This window comes from Siniperca chuatsi, linkage group LG1 (assembly GCF_020085105.1).
Source record: "Siniperca chuatsi isolate FFG_IHB_CAS linkage group LG1, ASM2008510v1, whole genome shotgun sequence".
NCBI lineage: Eukaryota > Metazoa > Chordata > Actinopteri > Centrarchiformes > Sinipercidae > Siniperca > Siniperca chuatsi.
This window is the reverse complement of record NC_058042.1, coordinates 37161902-37185832: the sequence shown is the minus strand read 5'-3', so window position 1 is coordinate 37185832 and position 23931 is coordinate 37161902. Positions and strand designations below refer to the sequence as shown.

At 41.2% G+C, this 23931-nt stretch overlaps 1 pseudogene; it reads left to right on the top strand.

The window, feature by feature from the left end:
• The first annotated feature begins 3562 nt into the window (after positions 1-3562).
• Positions 3563-23524, top strand: LOC122877702 (annotated as a pseudogene).
• The last annotated feature ends 407 nt before the right edge of the window (positions 23525-23931 follow it).

Here is a 23931-nt window from a genome sequence, read left to right as displayed (position 1 = left end):
CTGATGGTACTTCACTTAGCCGTTGTAGTTGGCGTCGGGGTTGCCTTGTATTCATCCTCGCCATGATCTTATCTTTCAGGTCAGTCGCTGCCTCGTTCAGCGCGATTTCTCTTGGGGCTTCGTACCCAATCTCTGGTTGGGGAGAGCTGGATGCTCCCCTCTGACCTGTAGTCCTGGCTCCCCCTTGCCATAGCATTTGTGTTGTACCTCGTCAATCTCAAGTTGTGATAGTAGTTGCCGCTTGTGGATGTTGGAACACTGAGCTACTAAGCCGTAAGCCGTAAGCCTTGATTGTGGGTTTCGAAGTAACCATTCATCCCACATCCTGTGCATGTAACCCCTCTGACTAGGGTTACTGGAGTAGTAGCATTCCAACAGAGCCTTATTATCGCATCTCGCCCATTTCCTTCTTGTTCCAGTAGCCCATTTGTCGTCTCGATGCCCTGGTTCCCCAACACCTGACGCAGACCTTGTTTGGCCGGCCAACGTCTGAGCCGGCATGTCATGTATTTCATCGTCACTCATCATCATCATGAGGTAGGCAGCAGCGTGAAGGGTCTTGCCTAAGGACCCACACTGGATGATGGGTCATTGCTCATTGCGCCCCGAGGGGGATTCGAACCCCTGCTATATATATATATATATATATATATATATATATTTCTGTTTGGACTTTTAATTTGAATTCTGACCAAAAAAACATAAGCCCAAGGGCTGCTATATTGGTGAAAGGACGGCTTTCGCGCCGAAAACTCTATTCCTTTGTTTGAAACTTTTAGCACGGCTATTCATATTTTCTGACTCCAGTGAATGTAATTTAAGTTTTACGTGCAAATGTCACATACTCAAATATCACTATGCCCATACAATCATTATTTGAGACATACAGTTGTATGCAAAAGTTTAGGAACACCTGACAATTTCCATGATTTTCATTTATAAATATTTGGGTGTTTGGATCAGCAATTTCATTTTGATCTATCAAATAACTGAAGGACACAGTAATATTTCAGTAGTGAAATGAGGTTTATTGGATTAACAGAAAATGTGCAATATGCATCAAAACGAAATTAGACAGGTGCATAAATTTGGGCATCCCAACAGAAAAATCACATCAATATTTAGTAGAGCCTCCTTTAGCAGAAATAACAGCCTCTAGACGCTTCCTATAGCCTGTAATGAGTGTCTGGATTCTGGATGAATGGATTTTGGACCATTCCTCCTTACAAAACATCTCCAGTTCAGTTAGGTTTGATGGTTGCCGAGCATGGACAGCCCGCTTCAAATCACCCCACAGATGTTCAATGATATTCAGGTTTGGGGACTGGGATGGCCATTCCAGAACATTGTACTTGTTCCTCTGCATAAAGGCCAGAGTAGATTTTGAGCAGTGTTTTGGGTCGTTGTCTTGTTGAAATATCCAGCCCCGGCGTAACTTCAACTTTGTGACTGATTCCTCAACATTATTCTCAAGAATCTGCTGATATTGAGTGGAATCCATGCGACCCTCAACTTTAACCAGATTCCCAGTACCGGCACTGGCCACACAACCCCACAGCATGATGGAACCTCCACCAAATTTTACTGTGGGTAGCAAGTGTTTTTCTTGGAACGTTGTGTTCTTTTGCCGCCATGCATAACGCCCCTTGTTATGACCAAATAACTCAATCTTTGTTTCATCAGTCCACAGCACCTTATTCCAAAATGAAGCTGGCTTGTCCAAATGTGTGTTTGCATACCTCAAGCGACTCCGTTTGTGGCGTGTGTGCAGAAAAAGGCTTCTTTCGCATCACTCTCCCATACAGCTTCTCCTTGTGCAAAGTGCGCTGAATTGTTGAACGATGCACAGTGACACCATCTGCAGCAAGTTGATGTTGTAGGTCTTTGGAGGTGGTCTGTGGGCTGTTTTTGACCGTTCTCACAATCCTTCGCCTTTGCCTCTCCAATATTTTATGTGGCCTGCCACTTCTGGCCTTAACAAGAACTGTGCCTGTGGTCCTCCATTTCCTCACTATGTTCCTCACAGTGGACACTGACAGCTTATATTTCTGCGATAACTTTTTGTAGCCTCCCCTTAAACCATAATGTAGAACAGTCGTTTTTTTTCAGGTCATTTGAGAGTTGTTTTGAGGCCCCCATGTTGCCACTCTTCAGAGGAGAGTCAAAGAGAACAGCAACTTTCAATTGGCCACCTTAAATACCTTTTCTCATGATTGGATGCACCTGTCTATGAAGTTCAAGGCTTAATGAGCTCACCAAACCAATTGTGTGTTCCAATTAATCAGTGCTAAGTAGTTACAGGTATTCAAATCAACAAAATGACAAGGGTGCCCACATTTATGCACCTGTCTAATTTCGTTTTGATGTATATTGCACATTTTCTGTTAATCCAATAAACCTCATTTCACTACTGAAATATTACTGTGTCCTTCAGTTATTTGATAGATCAAAATGAAATTGCTGATCCAAACACCCAAATATTTATAAATGAAAATCATGGAACTTGTCAGGGGTTCCTAAACTTTTGCATACAACTGTAATAATAGCACAGTAGCTATGAAACATTAAGAGAAAAATTATTCAACCAACAACTATTTCAGCAGATCATTCAACCAGTTATCTGAGACTTTTCATTAACTTAAATGAAACTAACATTAAACATTTTAAACACTACTAATAAGCTTAAACAATACAGTTTGCTTAATACAGTATAATAGCTACAATATTATACAGATTCATAATGGCAATGGTTGCAGAGACAGGTGGCAATGTGGTCACCTGGTAAACAAGAGGTTAACTCCCTGAATTAATAACTTGCTCATTTCATGTCCTACAAAAATTAAAGTTGGTTTACACATCAAGGAAACGTGCTGATTAATGTTAGCTAGGTTACTGCTTGGTTATATAGCTAATTCACATTAATTCAGACTTGGGTTACAAAGCAAGATATCACATTTCTTTTACTTTGGAATGTACTTTCAACTTGTATGATAGTTGTCTGTCAAACCTTATCTCAGACCACATCAGGAGGTGAGAGAAGAAAGAGTGTGTTGGTTTGCATGTGTGTGACGTGTGTGAGAGAGACAGATAGGGAGGAGAAGATAGTGTTGTTAGTCTCTCCTTCTTTAGTTTAACTTATCCAGAGAGTCAATTTATTGACTTTAAATTTTGCTGTTGCTCCACAAGACATGACTTTCCTCCAGAGTGGAAAGCTCTGGTCTTGTCTGGCAAGTGTCTAAATTGACACCTTTACTGTTTGAGAGGGGAAGTCAGTTTGCATCCAGAGGTCTGAGCAGAGTTTATTCAGACCTTCCCTCATGGAATTCCACCGGGTCATAAACTATGTTGCTGTGTGTTGGTGTGGGGAGACATTCACTCCCCTGCTGTTGTCACTACATGGATGGTAGTTGAGGGTAGAAGCGGTGAACTCTGAGAAGCGCAGAAAGCCAAAGAATGCTAGTAGGATCATGGATCCTAAGACTTTGTCTATGTACAGAGACAGATAGCCTGTGCGGAGAAAGGGGAAAAAGAAGAAACAGGAGGAAACAGTGGGTTTTGACCTATGGCACCATCATGGATCGCTGTCGTGGATGCGGTCTGTGCAGCTCTGATGGCTGGTATCCAGGTAGGAGGAACTGAGGTGGCCAAAGAAAATGGGACCTCCCCTGGAGCTGCTGGGAGGCGAAGGCCCAACAACATTGGAGTTGTCAGAGGATGAAAGCCGAGAGTGCTGGGGAATATAGATTGCTGAGTGCAACTGAGGTTGCTGACAAGGTTGGATGTTTGGAGATGGAGAGGACTCCGAGACTTCAGGAGTTCAAAAAGATCACTATCTGAAGGGTTAAGAAGGAGCTCCTGGTTCATGGTTTAAGGTAAGTGTTTTCTGTACTAGTCTGTCACAAGACGTATGAAAACTGAGTCAAATGGGAAGGCCGCCCACCATTGAGTCTGGTTCTGTCCAGGGTTTCTGCCTCTTAAAGGAAGTTTTTTCTTACCACTGCCGCCAAATGCTTGCTCCTGGTGGGATTTATTGGGTCTCTGTAAATAATATTTTAAAGACTGCGGACTAGACCTGTTCTATATGAAAAGTGCAATGAGATAACTTCTGTTATGAATTGGCACTATATAAATAAAACTGAATTGAATTGTTGACTGGATGAGGGACCTGACACAATACTTAATGTAACAAAATGATCAAAGTTGAACTCGGTGGTTAGGTGCTGTATGAGGAGCCACCCGAGCATTTCCAGAATGGCTGGGAATCCAAATCAGCTCACAGCATTCCCACTATGGACATTCCTCCACTTCTTTCTTGCCCGTAGCTCATGCACTGATTCCATTTTCTCTTGACATTTTCTTTGTCTGTTGTAAGAGCATTTTTCCCAAGCGTTTCAATTGCATTCCTGTATGAATGAATCGGTGACAAAGTGTCATAAATATGGCGATGCATACGGACATGTTCAGCAAGAGCTTTGTCGAATTGGTCAGCCATGGTTGTTTTGAGCGGAAGTGAACCCAAACAGAAGGGGTCAGCTTTCCCTTGTTTCATGCTATAGGGCTCCTAGTTGTGAAATCGATCTTGCGTAGCTCGAAACATCTGCGTTCGCGTACTTGTGTGGACCATGTTTGTGCCCTAACAATCACATAAAAAGCCAAAACTTAAATCTTTAAAGTCAGCTTACCTTTTCTTCTATTAGTGCATCCACTGTCAATTCTGGAATACCACGTTGCTGTAGAAAGTGTCTATTCTTCAAATTAGTATGAAGCAAAAATGAGACTTGTGTTAATGACAAAGGAGCGCATCTGATGTTACTATCTTAACATTAGCTAGATGATGTAGTTGATGTGCTAACAAAAACAACTACGCCAACACTATAGACCTTTTATCTTAATCACCCTAAACTTTAAGTGACATTTATAACATTCTAACCTGAAGTAAATCAAAAGTTTTACCCACTCTTCATTCACTGTACATGAACCATCAAGTGAAGTAATGTAATAACTAATGTTACAGAGGAAAACAGAGGTCTTTCTGTCTTTTTCAAACTTCCGGCTGACTGACTTGGTGCCACGGCAAAGGTGTTTTCAGCCTTCTAAAAGAGAAGAGGAGGAAAAATATTTAAAATGATATTAAATCAAGAACACAATTTAAGAACTCCATGCGTACAAATGACTACTTAGAGAGCACAAATTATGACTTTTTTTTCCATAACACCTCCCGGGCTCCGTAGGATGATATAGATTGAATGAACAGTAAGATTTTGAGTTATTGAACTGATTTTGAAACAGGAATGTTAGCACAAACATGACTTCATGGAAATCTGCAGAAGCTCCAGTATGATGATGTAGAGAATCAGCTTGTCTATAGGGTATATTTAAATACATCTCACAGTGCTAGTTAAATATTAAGATAGAGACAGGAATTCTCTCTTGTACAGCCTGGGAGAGTGTCATTCAAGATCCCTGCTCAGAGATTGGGAGATATAAAGATATTATGACAAATCACTGACACATGAATTAATAAGATAGAGATCTCAGCAGGCAGCTGCCCAGAGCGTTACACTAAAACTCGGTTCCCAGTTTTTCTGATCCAGCTCTCAGATTATTTTGCAGCCAGAGAGCAAACATGTCAGACTGAGGCAGTGGCTGCATGGTGACTGCTGAATTAATCTCATCTCACGGAGGCCGAGCAAGGGAAAGAGAATGTGACTAACCTGGAGCTTACATAAGCCACGGTGTGTTCCGCAAAATATCATTCAATAACCATGACCTGAAGAGAATTTTCCCCTCGTCTCATTTGATATGTGGCACTAAAAAGTAAAGCTTGCAAGGCCTCAGAATAGACAGCGATACTTAATGAATTACATTATATATATACATAAAGTGAGTGTTGAGTAGGCAACATTTATCTGGATTCACATCTGTACACAGTTTGTTAAAGCTTTTACAGTTTCAGTTCTGCGCCTCGACAGTTTTTCTTGTGTTTCGCATGACGTTTATATGATGAAGTATCTAAGAAACTACATAACACAATATCAGAGGGCAGATAAGGATGCATTAAGGTTACCTGCCTACAATTGCAGGGACATATTATGCTTGTTGAGCAAACTATAAATATGATTAGGATCCACGACTGTAATCACTAGCCTACTCTATTGCCCAGTGTGTCGTCTATGTATTCATTTCAATTTTATTATTATATTTATTATATTATATTTTAAATTTATATAGTGCCAATTCATTCATGTTATTTCATTGCACTTTTCCTATAGAGCAGGTCTAGACCGTACTCTTTATAATATTATTTACAGACACCCAACAAATCCCACCATTAGCAAGCATTTGGTGACAGTGGCAAGGAAAAACATCGTTTATGGTGCAAAATCCTCGGGCAGAACCAGACTCAGGGTGGGCGGCTATCCGCCGCTGCCGGTTGGGCTGGGTCACAGATCCAGACTCTCCAGCTCCGGAGGCAGAAATACCTGCTGAAAGCGAGAGAAGGAGAGAGGAGAGAGATGACAAAGCACAAAATTACGGGAGAGAGAAGATGTTGCGTTAGTAACATGCCTTAATGTCTTAAAAGGTATACAAATGGAGAGGGAGAGGAGGAGAGAGGAGCTCAGTGGGAAGTCTCCCAGTCCCCTAACTATAAGCTTTATCAAAGAGGAAAGTCAAAGAAGAAAGTCTTAAACCTACTCTTAAATGTGGAGATGGTGTCTGCCTCCTGAACCCAAACTGGGACCTGATTCCACAGGAGAGGAGCTTGGTAACTGAAGACTCTCATTTTACTTTTGGAGACTCTAGGAACCACAAGTAACGCTGCATTCTGGGAGCGCAGTGTTCTAATGGGGTTATAAGGTACTATGAGCTCTTTAAGGTATGATGGTGCCTGACCATTAAGAGCTTTGTAGGTGAGGAGAAGGATATTTACTTAGTCAGCATGGGCTCGTTTCTGGCACACAACACACATGTTGGTGGTAACAGTTTTTATCTGTGGGCTTTCTAGTCTAGTTCTTTTTATTGACTTTACATTTTTCACCAGGTCAGCTGGTAGTTACATGTTCTGGTGCAAATCAAACTGATATTAGATATTTTATGCAACAAAATTTTCTCAGCTCAAAAGTCCACTATCTTTTTCAGGCCTTTCAAACTCCTCTCACGGTCTTCATCAGTCAGGGGTGCTGGCTCAGAAGTCATTGCATCACATGACAAGTGTGGAACAGTCTACAGAACACTGAAGTCAGCTTCATGACCACCCAGTGTAGTTGGTGACACACACAAAAACAAACGTGCAGCTCGAGGCTGCCATCAAAAGACGTCTGATTCTTGTATCCTGCTGGTGGCCAAAGGCTGCTGCTGTTTGAGGAGCATCATGCAGCAGGAGACTTGGTGGTGCACAATGCTGCCAATGCAGACCCACGAGTTGAATCGCAATTGAACTCCAGGAACTTCTGACATTTAGGAGAACTTCCATTTACTATGATAAACACTTTATGAATACAGACCCTCATAGAAGAAGTGCTCAGATGGCACGAGCAACTACATCTACCATTGCTAGACATGAAAAAGAAGTGTCACCTATGGAAACTAAAACCAACAGGAAATAGACATCACACTATTCAATAGACATGTACACTACACTTCACTGCTTTATCTGCAATCTAATGCTGACTATGCAAGACTGTTTGATTTAATTAAAGTAAATGTCACTTGCTTTGTCTTAATTAGCAGTTTTGGTTTGGCTAGATTCTGTACGTCTTCTGTAAGTCTTGCCTATGTATTTTGTTATCTGGAAACAAGAATGACACTAATCTTATTTTAAGTGATTTGATCCCCTAGTACTGAGAATGAAATGGTTTGTAATTTAATTAACTACACTAAACAAGAATCCAAGAAGCCTTCTAATATTATTTTTAGTCTTCTGGTAGCTGGACATCCTGACTTATTTTAAGAAATGTTATCAAGTGAAAATCACTAACTGAACTGGCAACCACATTTGCTTATTTCAAACAAAAGAATGCTCATATCTAAAATGTTTTCACTTTGATAGGGCATTTTTGCAGTGAAAATGAATGGCATAAATATTGTGCGTGCAAAGTAGTATATTCAAAGACATTAGGAAAAAATGAGAGATGAACATAGTGGAGAGTGGCAACACAGACGGAGATAGAGACAGGATGAGAAAGAAACAGTGAGCGTTTAAGCACTGCAAGGCAGATGCCATAGTGAACATCTGGCTGTGAAGTCCGTGGCGAGCTGAAGCTGACACATCTGATAGTCCCTCCGGTCTTTGCACAAATCTGATTGGATTCCAGGTTAAACAAGGTCAGAAGGGATAACATGGGGGATGGCAGGGTGCAGCTGGGGCAAACACACACACACACAACAGATGTGCAAATGCATGCATGCATAGAACTGTACACATACAGACTTGATTTCCCACCGCAGCATCTTGAACTGTACGCATCGTCAGGAAACCTGCACTAATCCAAAACTTGGCACCAAGTATTTGTGAGCTATTTGTAAAGATGTTTATTTGTTGTATATTTTTTGTGTCTCTGATGTCCTGTCAGTGCAATCCTCCTGTAGGCTGTAGACATGTAATTCATTTGTTCTTACTCAAGACATTGACCAAGCCTAGATTATACTCAGCCTGCTTAGACAGACATACAGGCAACAACATAATCTCAAGTAAAAACTCTACTGTGACAAGCTTAGAGAGAAAAAAACCACTGAAACTGAGAGAGACATGAACTGCAGGGGTGGACATGACACCGCTACCCTCTACAGCCTAAAAAATGATCACCGATCGCCTTTCTAACCATTTAATCAAAAACTGAACATCATGACTTTCATAAAGATAGGCTTTATTGCAGGACTGTTGTATTGGATTGTATAACATTGTACATGTGTTAATGATATCATCTCCATCCGTGAGGAGAAATAGTTTTTTTGGTTTTCCATTAGCAAATAATAGCTTATTTACATATCCAGCAGATACGGAGCAACATTATCATTCATTAGGAGTCTTGTTTGTGTCACCTGATGAATGTTAAGTCCAATCGTGTTCTGTTTTTGGTCCTGAGGGAAATACCTGGCTCTTTAGCTGCTAAATGCTCTACTATGTTCACCAGCTGCTCTCTGACTGTGTCTGTCTGCTACTGAGCAGGTAGTGTACATGTTTCAGGCATAGGCTGGTACCAAATAGACAGATAATAATTTCTGCAAACAGGAGAAATAAATGACGCAGGGCAACTTCACTTCTGTTCATTTAGCCTCGCTCAGCAGAATAAATTAATTCACCATAGACAATATAAGCCCATTTATCTATATTACACTGTTTCAGCATGTTCATTTATGTACTGTCATATTGTATCTACATATGAAAAAGACACTTAAAAATAAAATACAGTCACATTATGACACAATATGGCTACAGTTTCCACATTCCAGCATTCAGTCTATTTATTGAGTTATCAGCTCTGTTGGTTCAGCAAACCAAATAACAATAACTGATACACTTCTAGGTTGTCTCAGGTAGCCTTAAAATAAAACCTAGCATACTGCTAACATTGGTATATGGCCGCGGCGCCATCTTATAGCTAATACGGCACACAGGAAAATCCAACTACAAGTACAATACAAACACATCAGTGTATCCTTACAAGAATCTATTTCCTGGTTACTCAGATATTAAGCTACATGTTTATACAGCAAAACTTAATTAACTTAGATTTCTTCTCCACAAACCTGCAAACCGGAGAAATAAATAAGACAGGGCAACTTCACTTCTGTTCGTTTGGCCTCACTCAGCAGAATGAGGAAACCAACGCACATCTTGACGTAAATGCCGTAAAAAACGATCATCTCGCTGTTAAGACTGTCCTAGAGCAAAGTAAAGCGCCACAATGCCCCCTGATGGCTACAAGCTAGAATGTACAGCGTACGTTGTGGAAGCATGTTAATTACTCATGAAATGAAAGCTAGAATGAACATAGTGTACTGTGGAAACATGTTGATTATACATATAAACAAAAGACATTAACACAAATGTGACCACACATTGGTAGACGATACATACAGTGGGTTTATACAGCTTTTTCTCTGAACCAAAACAGTAAAGTTGTGGGCCGTAAAACCAAAACAATGAGCTGAAAGATACTGAAACGCCCTGCAAAGCTGAGGGGAACTGCAGGGTTGCGTGATCATTTTCTTCATTGTTAATATAAAAAATATTGATTATAGCAGCTTTAAGGTTTAGTCGTTGAGTTCAACAAATGGTGACAATTTAAATTTAGCAGTCATCTTCGTTTAGCTATGGTCTGCTGTTTTTGACTCACTAGCAGTGGTCAGTCCATTAGTTAGTCACTTTATCCAATACTTTGGTCCAGCACAAGATATTTCGAACAACTATGTTAGACAGCCATATTATTGGAGAGTAGAGGATGAGTTCCAAGATGAGTTCCAATGTTCTGATGATTGAGTTTTTGATTAACTTTATTATCTCAAAGGGACATTGGTTTGCAGTGTGGGCACAACATATAACAAACACAAAAAAATAAACATACACACCATAAACAATCAAACACAGGCCACACATGGCAGACACCCATGCAAACACACAACACTATGCAGCACTACCTATAGTGCTGCTGTGAGTAATAGGAGTTCCATTTGCAAAACTAATGTTGGAAAAAGTGTGTGAGAGCCACAGGGCATAGTCATTTAGACTCGACACTGCAGACTTTTCAGGTACAGGGACAATGGTGACTGTCTTGAAGCAGATGGAACAATCTCCTGTGACAGTGATATGTTAAAAATGTCAGTAATGACATCAACTAGCTGGTTGGCACATTCTCTTAGTACACGGCCTGGGATGTTATCAGGCCCAGTAGCTTCACTCATATTCACTCTCAGCAGGATTCTTCTCATATCCGCTGTGGATATTGACAGTGGCCGGTCCTCTGGCGGCAGAGTAGACTTTACAGCTGACTCTTTGTTGAGGAGATCAAAACGAGCATAAAATGTGTTGAGCTCATCTGGTAACAGGCCTCACACATGATGGGGTTGCTCCTGCTTTTGTAACCTGTGATGTCACATATCTTCGGTGTTGTTGGTGTTGAGGGCTCTCTCCAGTCTCTCCCGATGTCTCAGCTTTGCCTCCTTGATGCCAGCTTTCAGTCTTGCTCTGCTAGTGCTGTAAGCTTCCTTGTCTCCTGACTGAAAAGCAGCTTTTTTGGCTCTGAGTAGAGCCCTCACCTCTCCATTCATTGAGGCTTTCTGGTTGGGGAATGATTTTGTGTCTTTGTGATCACCACATCATCAACACAGTTGCTGATGTATGATGTCACTGATGATGTATATTTCTCAAGGCTGATGTGGTTCTCCTGGGTGGCGGCATCTCTGAACATAAGCCAGTCTGTGCACTCAAAACAGTCCTGTAGAGCTGCTGTAGCTTCATCTGTCCACATTTTAACTGTTTGTACTGATGGTTTGACCCTTTTTATCAGCTGGATATAAGTAGGCAGGAGAAGCAGGACAATATGGCCTGAATGACCAACATGGGGGTGAGGGAGAGCTTTATAGCTGCCAGAAATGTTCGTGTAAACATGGTCCACAGTATTTTTTTTCCTTGGTGGGGATGTGGACATGCTGGTGGAATTTAGGTAAAATAATTCTGAGGTCTAGGGTCTGACGACATTAGCCAGGAGTAGACTTAGGTCCGACCTGGGTTAGCTTAGCTCTTAAATCTTACACTGGACCTTTTAAAAGGTTATATATATGAAATTCACTGCTACTAGATGTCGCACTAGAGCACAGCATCTCAGACCAGAACAAATGGGCGGTACGGCCAACCAGACTCCATTTAACACACTTCAAACTGAACAAAAAAAAAAAAACTCACCAAAACCGTCTTTGTTAGTCTTTTCACAGTGTTTCCAACAATCACCTGGTTTGGTTAAAATAAATAAATTCACAGTTTTTCCGTAATGGCTGCAATGGTGGCAACACAATCCTTGGGGACAAATGCACCCATCAAAGTATGTTCACTAAAAGTGCTTGTGTTTGCCACTGGCTCAGATTGTTATTGTATGTGTCTGACAGCATTATGGAATAGATCCCTATAGATAGACCTTTTGTTTAACCAGAAACTGCCATTTATATCGCTACTATCACCACCAGACTCCATTAACAACAACAACAAAAAATAAATGTTAGCGAGCTCAAGTAGAGCAGCAGAGGAGGGATCTCTCTCCCAGGATGGACAGACATGCAATAGAACATATAGGAAGGCCCTCCATAATGCCAGAGCAGCTTACTACTCATCATTAATAGAGGAAAATAAAAACATCCCCGGGTTTCTTTTCAGCACTGTAGCTAGGCTGACAAAGAATCACAGCTCTATTGAGCCATGTATTCCTATAGCCCTCAGTAGTAACGACTTCATGAGCTTCTTTAATGATAAAATTTTAACTATTAGAGAAAAAATTCATCAAGTCCTGTCTTCAACCAGTGCCGACTTGTGTTCAAAACAGCTGTAGAACCTGATGTGTGTTTTGGCTGCTTTGCTCCTGTCGATCTTCTTCAGCTGACTTCGACGATTAATTCATCTAAGCCATCAACTGGTCTCTTAGACCCCATTCCAACTAGGCTGCTTAAAGACGTTTTACCCATATCACTTATTTTCTGGATATGATCAATCTGTCTTTATTAACAGGCTATGTACCACAATCCTTTAAAGTAGCTGTAATTAAACTGCTTCTTAAAAAGCCCACTCTTGATCCAGGGGTTTTAGCCAACCATAGACCTATATCTAACCTTCCCTTTCTCTCTAAGATCCTTGAGAAAGCAGTCCCCAATCAGTTGTGTGACTTTCTAAATAACAGTAGTTTACTTGAGGATTTTCAGTCAGGATTTAGAGTACATCATAGCACAGAGACAGCACTGGTGAAAATTACAAGTGACCTTTTAATTGCATCAGATAATGGACTTGTCTCTGTACTTGTCTTGTTATTTCCTAGTGCTGCATTCGACACCATTGACCATCACATCCTATTACAGAGACTAGAACATGTAATTTGCATTAAAGGAGCCACACTAAGGTTTGGTTTAAATCCTATCTATCAGATCGATCTCAGTTTGTAAATGTTAATGGTGAGTCCTCCGCTCACGCCAAAGTTAGTCACGGAGTTCCACAAGGTTCTGTGCTTGGACCGAGTATATTCACCTTATATATGCATCATCTAGGCAATATTATTAGGAAACACTCCATAAACTTTCATTGCTATGCAGATGATACCCAATTATATCTATCGATCAAGCCAGATGAAACTAACCAGTCCATTCAAACAAGGCTTCAGGCCCTGATGGCGTTAGCCCCGGGGTGCTAAAAGCCTGTGCCCCCCAGCTATGTGGAGTCCTTCAACATGTCTTCAACCTGAGCCTGAGTCTTCAAAGGGTCCCTGTTCTGTTCTGTGGAAGACATCTTGCCTCCTTCCTGTGCCGAAGGTGCCGCGTCCCAGTGGCTCCAAGGACTACAGACCGGTGGCACTGACCTCCCACATAATGAAGACCCTGGAGAGACTAGTGCTGTAACAGCTGCAGCCCATGGTCAGACCCCTCCTGGACCCCCTTCAGTTCGCCTACCAGCCCCGGCTAGGAGTTGAGGACGCCATCATCTTCCTGCTGAACCGCATCCACACCCACCTGGACAGGCCGTCAAGCACGGTGAGGATCATGTTTTTTGACTTCTCCAGTGCTTTCAACACCATCCGGCCTGCCCTGCTGGGTGAGAAGCTGGCAGCAATGCAGGTGGATGCCCCCCTCGTGTCCTGGATTGTAGACTACCTGACTGGCAGACCACAGCACGTGCGCCTGCAGCACTGTGTGTCGGACAGCGTGGTCAGCAACACTGGAGCCCCTCAGGGGACTGTCCTCTCTCCCTTCCTCTTCACCATCTACACCACGGACTTCAGCTACCACACAGAGTCCTGCCACCTTCAGAAGTTTTCTGATGACTCTGCTGTGGTGGGATGTATCAGCGGTGGTGATGAGACTGAGTACAGGGCTGTGGTGGGTAACTTTGTCTCATGGTGTGAGCAGAACCATCTGCAGCTCAATGCGACAAAGTCTAAGGAGCTGATTGTGGATCTACGGAGGGCCAAGGCACCAGCGACCCCGGTTTCCATCCAGGGGGTCAGTGTGGACATTGTGGAGGATTACAAGTACCTGGGAGTACACTTGGATAACAAATTGGACTGGACCAAGAACACTCAAGCTGTTTACAGGAAGGGCCAGAGCCGCCTCTATTTTCTGAGGAGGCTGAGGTCCTTCAACATCTGCCGGACAATGCTGAAGATGTTTTATGAGTCTGTGGTGTCCAGTGCTATCCTGTATGCTGTTGCATGCTGGGGCAGCAGGTTGAAGGTAGTGGACGCCAACAGACTCAACAAACTGATCCTTAAAGGCCAGTGACATTGTGGGGGTTGGGCTGGACTCTCTGGCGGTGGTGTCAGAGAGGAGGATGCTGGCCAAACTACATGTCATCTTGGACAGTGTCTCCCACCCACTCCATGACGTGCTGGTCAAGCAAAGTAGCACCTTCAGTGGAAGACTCATCCCACCAAAAAGCACCACAGAGCGCCACAGGAAGTCATTCCTGCCTGTGGCCATCAAACTCTATAACTCCTCTCTGTAAGTGTTAGTCTGTATGACCCTAGGTCACTAAACTGGACATTGATCATTACATCTCTGCCCTACTTGAATAATTGTGCAATATTCTGTGTACTACTCCCGTGCAATATTTAGTTTTCCCATGTTAGTTTTTCCTATTTATTGACATTGATATTATATACCTCCATTATTGCTGTGCAATATCTTAATAATCTCAATAAGCTACACTTAACTCGACAGTACATGCACCACTGCTTATTAGTTATTACTTATTTTGTTACATTGTATTATTATACTGTATCTTACTATACTGTATATCAACTGGTAAACCCACTTGGTACTTCACACTTATTTTATCTTATACTTATACCCACCTGGTACTTAATTTATTTTCTGACCTGTTTTATAGTGTTTTATAGTGTATTATATTTTTTGCTAGTACTTTCTTCCTGTGTGCACTGACATAAAGGCGAGCTACTGTAACAAAGAGTTTCCCTTCGGGTATCAATGAAGTATTTCTGATTCTGATTCTGATAACTAAACTTCAAGCATTCCTTAAGGACATGAAGATCTGGATGACCTGCAGTTTTCTGATGTTAAACTCAGACAAAACTGAAGTTATTGTACTTGGTCCCAAACACCTCCAAGACACATTTTCTAAAGATATAGTTACTCTAGATGGCAATGTCCTGGCCTCCAGCACCACCGTTAGGAACCTCGGAGTTATCTTTGATCAGGATTTTTCCTTTAACTCGCACATGAAACAAACTTCAAGGACTGCCTTCTTTCACCTACGTAACATTGTAAAAATCAGGCACATCCTGTCTCAAAATGATGCCGAAAAATTAGTGCATGCATTTGTTACTTTAGGTTGGACTACTGCAATTCCTTATTATCCAGCTGCCCGAATAAGTCCCTTAAGACTCTTCAGTTGATCCAGAATGCTGCGGCATGTGTACTGACAAGAAGTAGGAAAATAGATCATATTTCTCCAATATTAGCTTCTCTGCACTGGCTCCTTGTAAAATCCAGAATAGAATTTAAAATCCTTCTCCTCACCTACAAAGCTCTTAATGGTCTGGCACCATCATATCTTAAAGAGCTCATAATACCGTATTACCCCACTAGAACACTGCACTCCCAGAATGCAAGGTTACTTGTGGTTCCTAGAGTCTCCAAATGTAGAATGGGGGCCAGAGCCTTCAGTTATCAAGCTCCTCTCCTGTGGAATCAGATCCCAGTTTGGGTTCGGGATCACCATCTCCCTCTTTTCCCTTTCAAAGTTTTTGAAAATAGACATAAGGAGACATGGGTCATTAAAAATGCTTGAATTTTATATTTTGTGTAAGAATAGAAACTGAAGTCATTTTGATATTTTGGTCCAATAGGAGTGGGTTTGTTAAATTAACGGAAGTTGTGCTTTTGGCCAACATCTGGTGGTTAAAAATGCTATGTGCTGCTAAACATGGCAGAAAGGTGAACATGTCATAAATAAGTTAAAACTTCTATAGAGTATAAACTTCTTGCATCTTTGGGCCGATAAGCGTGTAAATTGAATCATTTCTACCTTGGCTCAGGAGCAACCTACACAAAGTTAAATGTAAATTCATTCAGAACTTTTTGTGTAATCTTGCTGACAGACAGATACTGCAAAAATATAACCACTTCCTTGACTGATGTACTGTAATTTTTTTAAATCTAAAAATGACAGCTCTGTGGAATAGCCTAAATATCTGTCAATTGGTTAAATGGAAAGTTTAGAGTTGTAGAGATTTGACAAATGTTCCTACTTATCATGATCATACAAACTAATAAATATCTTTGTAGTCAGCCACCTTTATGTTGTGCAGGTTGAAGTTATGTCAAATAACAATATTAGGAAATCTTAGCTTAATCTCAGTTATTGACTGTCTATGGAATCAAAAAGCAGCTACATGATCCCATAGACATCCAGGAATTGCGCTAAGCTAAGGGATGTGCCTTTTTCTGAGCTTTGTGCAAGTTAAGGCCAATAGTCTGAGACTGAACCCCGACATCAAGGTATCAGGGTAATTTATTTATCATTTTACAACGCAAGGTTGTATAACAAAATGAAAGTTTGTAGTCCCTTCCTGCTACAAACAATATGGTAACAATATGGGTGTCTTTTTAGGTAATGAAACAATAGTACAGAAAAACTGGGAAGGTTTGATTGAAAAAGTCAAAGGACGCCTAGACAAATGGAAGTATTTGACTCCAAAATTGTCATACAGAGGACGCATTTTAATTGTTAATAATTTGGTGGCCTCTTCCTTATGGCATAAGTTTACCTGTGTAGATCCTCCTTTGCAGCTACTTTCAAAAATCCAGGCTATCCTGGTGGATTTTTTTGGGATAGGTTACATTGGGTCTCACAAAATGTATTGTTTTTGCCTAAAGAGGAAGGTGGTCAAGGACTGATCCATCTTCAAAGCAGAAATGCAACTTTTCGTCTGCAGTTCGTGCAAAGACTGTTGGATGGACCTTTAAATTGTAGCTGGCGTGCTGTTTCATGCCTGATTTTACGTAGTTTTGTAGGTTTGGGGCTGGACAAAGGACTTTTTTTGATGGATCCTTTAAAGGTGGACACTTCTACATTGCCATTTTTTCATAAGAAAAAGTTCTCTCCAGACTTTTTTTTTGTAAACAAAGAATGCGCTGACAAAACACAGGAAAGACTTTGTTTTCCTCCAGGGCTGAAGTTGATGCTAACCTCGGGGCTAACCACCTTCACTTTTACCAGCAGCTGGGAGGGAAGACACGGGAACGTCTTGGGTATTGAGGAGCTGCAGTGTTTATTCATGGGCACACTGTAACCTACACTATACATTTACTGCCACTACACAACTTGACTGCTAACCTCTCCCTCTGCTCCGATCGGCAACACCTGTCTGCTCTGAGTGCAGTCACCGTCACTCTCTCTCTCACTCGCCCACACACTCACTACGCACTGCCCTGTTCCTTAAAGGAGCCACGCTGCTCTTATAACAAATAGGGAGGAAAAGTAAAGAGAGACTGGGTAAGTAGGTAAGGAAGGGCTGGGATGTGCTCAAATGTGCCCCCAAATGCCCCCCCCCCACTGTGTGTGTGTCTGTGTAGGAGCTAAGGCCTGCCATAAAACGGTCAAACATGTGAGTACAGAGAAACTAGCGTGACCATAAATGACAGCAAAATGTGGTGGAGAACTCTCAGCATAGATTTTTTTTCTTTTCATTCAGCTAAGGTGCTGTGAAAAGACACTGTGATATAATGGTAGGGGGAGGCAAGCTTGTCTTTACAAAGCTCCGTATTTTCAATGTTGTCACAAGTAAAAAGCATATATCCTCACTCGTAATTGTGCTTTGGCAACACATGTCAAATGTCATGCCAATAAAGCCTGTTGAATTGAATTGAAATTGAAAACCAGTTACCATAGTGGCTACCTGTGAACGACTTGGCCACTACCCGCAAGAAATGTCAGATTTTCAGTACACTGTTTTTAATTATTTTCTGGTGTAAACATGCTGGATAGATGTCTACTTTACATTCTTTGACGTCTTTAAAACAAAGAGAGCTGCAGGCATTCATGTTTTTTCCCAGAACGTAGCCAGCTGCTCGCTGTTTGTGCACCAGCATCCAAAGTTGAAATCTTTTTAACTTTTGAGGAGTCACAGCATGTCTATGCAAGAATGTGTTAAATGTGCATCGCCCCTAAGAATGTCTGCAACTTAATGTTTTTACTGCTTACTGTAGCCTATCTTATATCTGTATCCTATTTTCCCCATAGATTTACAGTTTCAAATATTTCCAGAGTGTCCAGAGGACGACGAAAGAAACAGAGGCAAACATTGTTGCTGTTGCCTTCTGCCTGAAGTATGCCCCAGTCAGTATGGGCGAAGGTGGCAGGAAAAAAACAACTTTTCTATAAGACTCTGTGGTAGTGGGGTCTGAGTTCCGGGCATTTTTTGTTTAATTATGTGAACTTAATATTTTTAAAATCAACAATGGCATCATCCAAGTTTCTCAGTATTGATTTTTCATTTACAACAAAAAACATGGCTCTGTTAAAAATTTGATGTCATACCAACAAAATCCAAACCAAATTTCAACATCTTTCTTTAAAGTTGGAATTTGACAGCTAATGTTGAGTTTTGATGAATATCAAATTTTGATTTCCTACCAAACTTCAACGTCTGTCCAACGTTGGAGATTGATGTCAAGCTGGGTTTTGAAATCAACCAGATTTTCATTTTCAACTAAATTTTAATGTCTGTCCAATGTCTTGTCCTGTGCCAGCTGGGAGTCGCTGACGTTATGCAGAAGCTGGAACCCATGGGATGCTCGACTCCTGTTTTGGCTAGAATATCTTAAATAAATCAACATTTTTATTTAAGATAGATTATTTAGATGCAGTGTAATTACCAGTTCGGCTGTACTAGATATTTGATATATTTTGATATATATTAGTAGATTATATATTTTGATATATATTAGTAGATATATTTGTTTACGCTTCTTATGCTGATTTGTATCAAGCTGCATGGTAGGCCTCTAGAATGCTCACTAAAATATATGAAATAAACCAATGTATTTACTTTTTCTTAACAAAGATGAAGTGTAATACTAGTTTGGCTGTACTAAAAATTTGATGTATTTAGTAAATATATCTTTTTACAACCCTATTTACAACAATACTTTGAAAATCAGAAGAACTGTAACTGTGGTGCTGATTTGTATCAAGCTGCATGGCAGGCCTCTACGTAATTGCAGTTTTTAGGAAATATTAGTGTTTTTCAAAGGATTGGAAGTTGTAAATACTGAATTGAGAGCACACTGGGGAGTTTAAGGGGATGGTAAACACATCTGTGTAATAAGATTTTAAATTTCTAATTGTTAAATGGCTGAAAATTTTAACCATATTTATTTATCTCTCTTATCCTGTTATTAATACGTGTTCATATTATATACACATTTGATACACATTTATAATATAATATCTATACAAATAATACATATTGCACATTATTCAGATGTATACCATGTAATTATACTGTGCAATTAATTATATCTGTATTTACTTTGTACAGTCCATCTATTATTTATATATATACAGTGCATCCGGAAAGTATTCACAGCGTTTCGCTTTTTCCACATTTTGTTATGTTACAGCTATATTCCAAAATAGATTACATTTATTATTTTCCTCAAAATTCTACAAACAATACACACATATGTCACATAATGACAACATGAAAGAAGTTTGTTCTTTGCAAATGTATTAAAATAAAAAACGAAAAAAATCACATGTACTCCCCGGTATTCCCAGCCTTTGCCATGGCACTCAGAACCGAGCTCAGGTGCGTCCTGTTTCCACTGATCATACCTGAGATGTTTCTACAACTTGATTGGAGTCCACCTGTGGTAAACTCAGTTGATTGGACATGATTTGGAAAGGCACACACCTGTCTATATAAGTCCCACAGTTAACAGTGCATGTCAAGCCATGAAGTCCAAGGCATTATCTGTAGACCGCTGAGACAGGATTGTATCAAGGCACAGTTCTGGGGAAGGGTACAGAAACATTTCTGCAGCATTGAAGGTCCCAATGAGTACAGCGGCCTCCATCATCCGTAAATGGAAGAAGTTTGGAACCACCAGAACTCTTGCTAGAGCCGGCCACCCGGCCAAACTGAGCGATCGGGGGTGAAGGGCCTCAGTCAGGGAGGTGACCAAGAACCCGATGGTCTCTCTGACAGAGCTCCAGCATTTCTCTGTGGAGAGAGAACCTTCCAGAAGAACAACCATCTCTGCAGCACTCCACCAGTCAGGCCTGTATGGTGGAGGGGCCAGACGGAAGCCCCTCCTCAGTAAAAGGCACATGAAGGACTCTCAGACCATGAGAAACACAATTCTCTGGTCTGATGAAACAAAGACTGAACTCTTTGGCCTGAATGGCAAGCTTCATGTCTGGAGGACACCAGGCACCGTCATCACCTGGCCAACACCGTCCCTACAGTGAAGCATGGTGGTGGCAGCATCGTGCTGTGGGGATGTTTTTCAGCAGCAGGAACTGGGAGACTAGTCAGGATCGAGGGAAAGATGAATGCAGCAATGTACAGAGACATCCAACCTGATGGAGCTCGAGAGGTCCTGCAAAGAAGAAACTGCCCAAAAATGGGTGTGCCAAGCTTGTAGCATCATACTCAGAAGACTTGAGGCTGTAATTGGTGCCAGAGGTGCTTCAACAAAGTATTGAGCAAAGACTGGGAATACTTCTGTACGTGTGATTTTTTTTCGGTTTTTATTTTTAATACATTTGCAAAGATTTCAAACAAACTTCTTTCACGTTGTCATTATTGTGTGTGTGTGTGTGTGTGTGTGTGTATACACATATATCATTTAAAGTATACTGTGAAATTATTTTCTGTGCAATAAAATGCATTTACACTGTGCACTGTACACCTGCTGTATCCTCTGCAATCAAATCATTGTGCAATTCATCCATCTCTCAAGGCAATGTTTTTTTATACAATATATATATATATATATATCCTTCCTCTGGTGTTCGGGTCGGCACCGACCCGTTTCCAAGTTTTAAATGCATTAAAAAACACGTAAATTAGTTTATTGCGTCAAGGCTTTTTGACTTTGTCAAGAACCTCTATCAACAAAATAAAACAAAAAAAAATTTTTTCACTAAATTATAAAATGCTCTGGTTGAAATTATGACCTTTGTGTTGTTCGGGTCGGTTTCGACCCTGTTATAAAAGTCAGATTATAAAGCAATAATTAGAACCAAAACTTAAATCATAAGTGAACTGTCAGCCAAAACACTGACAGACAGCTCCTCTCCCAATCATGTGAGCTTTAGGGGATGCTCATTTTGCCTTGTTCTCCAGTATTCCTGCACAAAAACAAAACAAACAAAGACGGGCATGTCCAGACATGTTACGTCAATTCCACTCATTTGAGTGGTCATTTGACTTGCAGAGTGCACATCTCCAATTTGCAGCATGCGAAAATGAGAAGAGGACTTACAGTGACCCAAGTTCTGGATAGCCTTTTGGTGAAAATGAGGGAGAGGACACAGAGCAGCATAGCGATACGGATGAGCAGGTTTCTGAGGAGGAAGACAATGTGGAGTATCATCCAGAAGACACAGACACATCTGATGAGTCTGATGAGGAGGTCACCGGTGGTGAAGCTGCTCCTGCTGAAAGATTCAAGTCCAAAAATGGTAAGATCTTTTGGAGCTCAGTACCTCATGATGAACATGGCAGGGCAGCTGCTGCAAATGTCATCAAAATGACCCCTGGAATCACAAGGTTTGCTGTGACAAGAGTCAGTGACATCAAGACATGTTTTGAGCTATTTATGCCATTGTCACTAAAAAGTCATCATTGCTATGACAAACCTGGAAGGAAAAAAAAAAGTCCAGGGCGACATGTGGAAAGACATTGATGAGGAATACCTGGATGCCTATATTGGTGTTCTTCTTCTTGCTGGAGTGTACAGATCCTGCAATGAGGCCACTGATAGTCTTTGGGACGCATCGACAGGCAGAAATATTTTCCACAAGCAACAATGTCACTTCAGACCTTTCGCATGATATCAAGAGTCCTCAGATTTGACAACAGAGATACCAGAGCAAGATCTGACAAGCTTGCCCCCATCAGGGATGTCTGGGAGAGATGGACGCAGCTCCTTCCACTGATGTTCAACCCAGGGGCAGAGGTGACAGTGGATGAACGTCTTGTCCCTTTCCGAGGAAAATGCCCCTTCCGGCAATACATACCCAGTAAGCCAGGGAAGTACGGCATAAAAATCTGGGCAGCCTGCGATGCAAAAACCAGCTATGCCTGGAATCTACAGATTTACACAGGCAAAGCTGCGAGTGGCATCCCCAAGAAGAACCAAGGAAAACGTGTGGTCCTCGATATGACTGCTGGACTGCAGGGTCACAATATCACTTGTGACAATTTTTTTACCAGCTATGACCTTGGACAAGAACTTCTCAGGAGGAAACTTACCATGGTGGGCACAGTGAAGAAAAATAAACCTGAGCTACCTGCTGAAATCTTGCAGGTGAAGGACAGGGCTCCACTTTCCTCAAAGTTTGCTTTTACAGACACCACCACTGTTGTCTCATATTGTCCAAAAGAAAACGGAATGTGATACTTATGTCGACTCTTCACAAAGATGCAGCTGTGTCATCAGGAAGTGACAAAAAGCCCACAATCATCCTCGACTATAACAAAAACAAAGGAGGAGTGGACAACCTGGACAAGCTGACTGCCACCTACACTTGCCAGCGAATGACCAGGAGATGGCCAATGGTTGTGTTTTACAACATCCTTGATGTGTCTGCATGTAACGCATTTGTGTTGTGGACCCACATCCACCAAGGGTGGAACTCAACCAAAAAAAGCCAAGCAGAGAATGTTTCTTGAGGAGCTGGGAAATTCACTTGTCAAGCCACACATTGAGCGAAGGGAACAGTTGCCCAGAGACCCAGACGCTGCCGCCTCGGTCAGACAGCTGCAGAGCTCACCTTGCACTCCGTCCACACCCTCAGCAACACAAAGAGCATCCACAACAGCTTCCTCCTCAGTCAGCCCTGCCTCAACACCAACCAGAACAGCCACAGCCACAACCCCACTCAGGCCACCTGATTCTAAAAGAAAGAGGTGTCAAGTCTGCCCAAGCAGTAAGGACAGAAAGACAAACGTATTGTGCTTCAAGTGCAAGAAATATCTCTGCAAAGAACACACTAAAAGTGTAACTTTTTGCCACACATGCATCTAAACACACACATACACATGCATGTTCTTGCACACAGAGACTTTTACTCTGATTTGGTATTTTGGTTTGATTTGCTGGATTGGTTGTTGTTTGTTTGACCTTGAAAATCTATATTTTGTGTTATGACCTGTTCTGCTTTTCATTTTGTGTTTTTATTAAAGTTCTATTGCTGAAAAAAATACTTTTTTGCCTTTTTCTTGAAGTAAATATATATGGTTCGAAACTGACCCGTAACACCATAGATGTTACTATAGTTAATAATATTAAAATTAAAAAATAAATAAAACAAATTTATTTAAGAGATGTGTTCTAATAGTGCTTAGTAATAGTCAGGTAACACAACAACCTTTTATTTATTTATTTATATGATTCTGTTGAGGATCATTTTACCTTTTTTTTTTTAATTGAAATCGAGGGGTATACTGACAAAAAAAAGGCCCAGAGGCCCACACCAAAAAT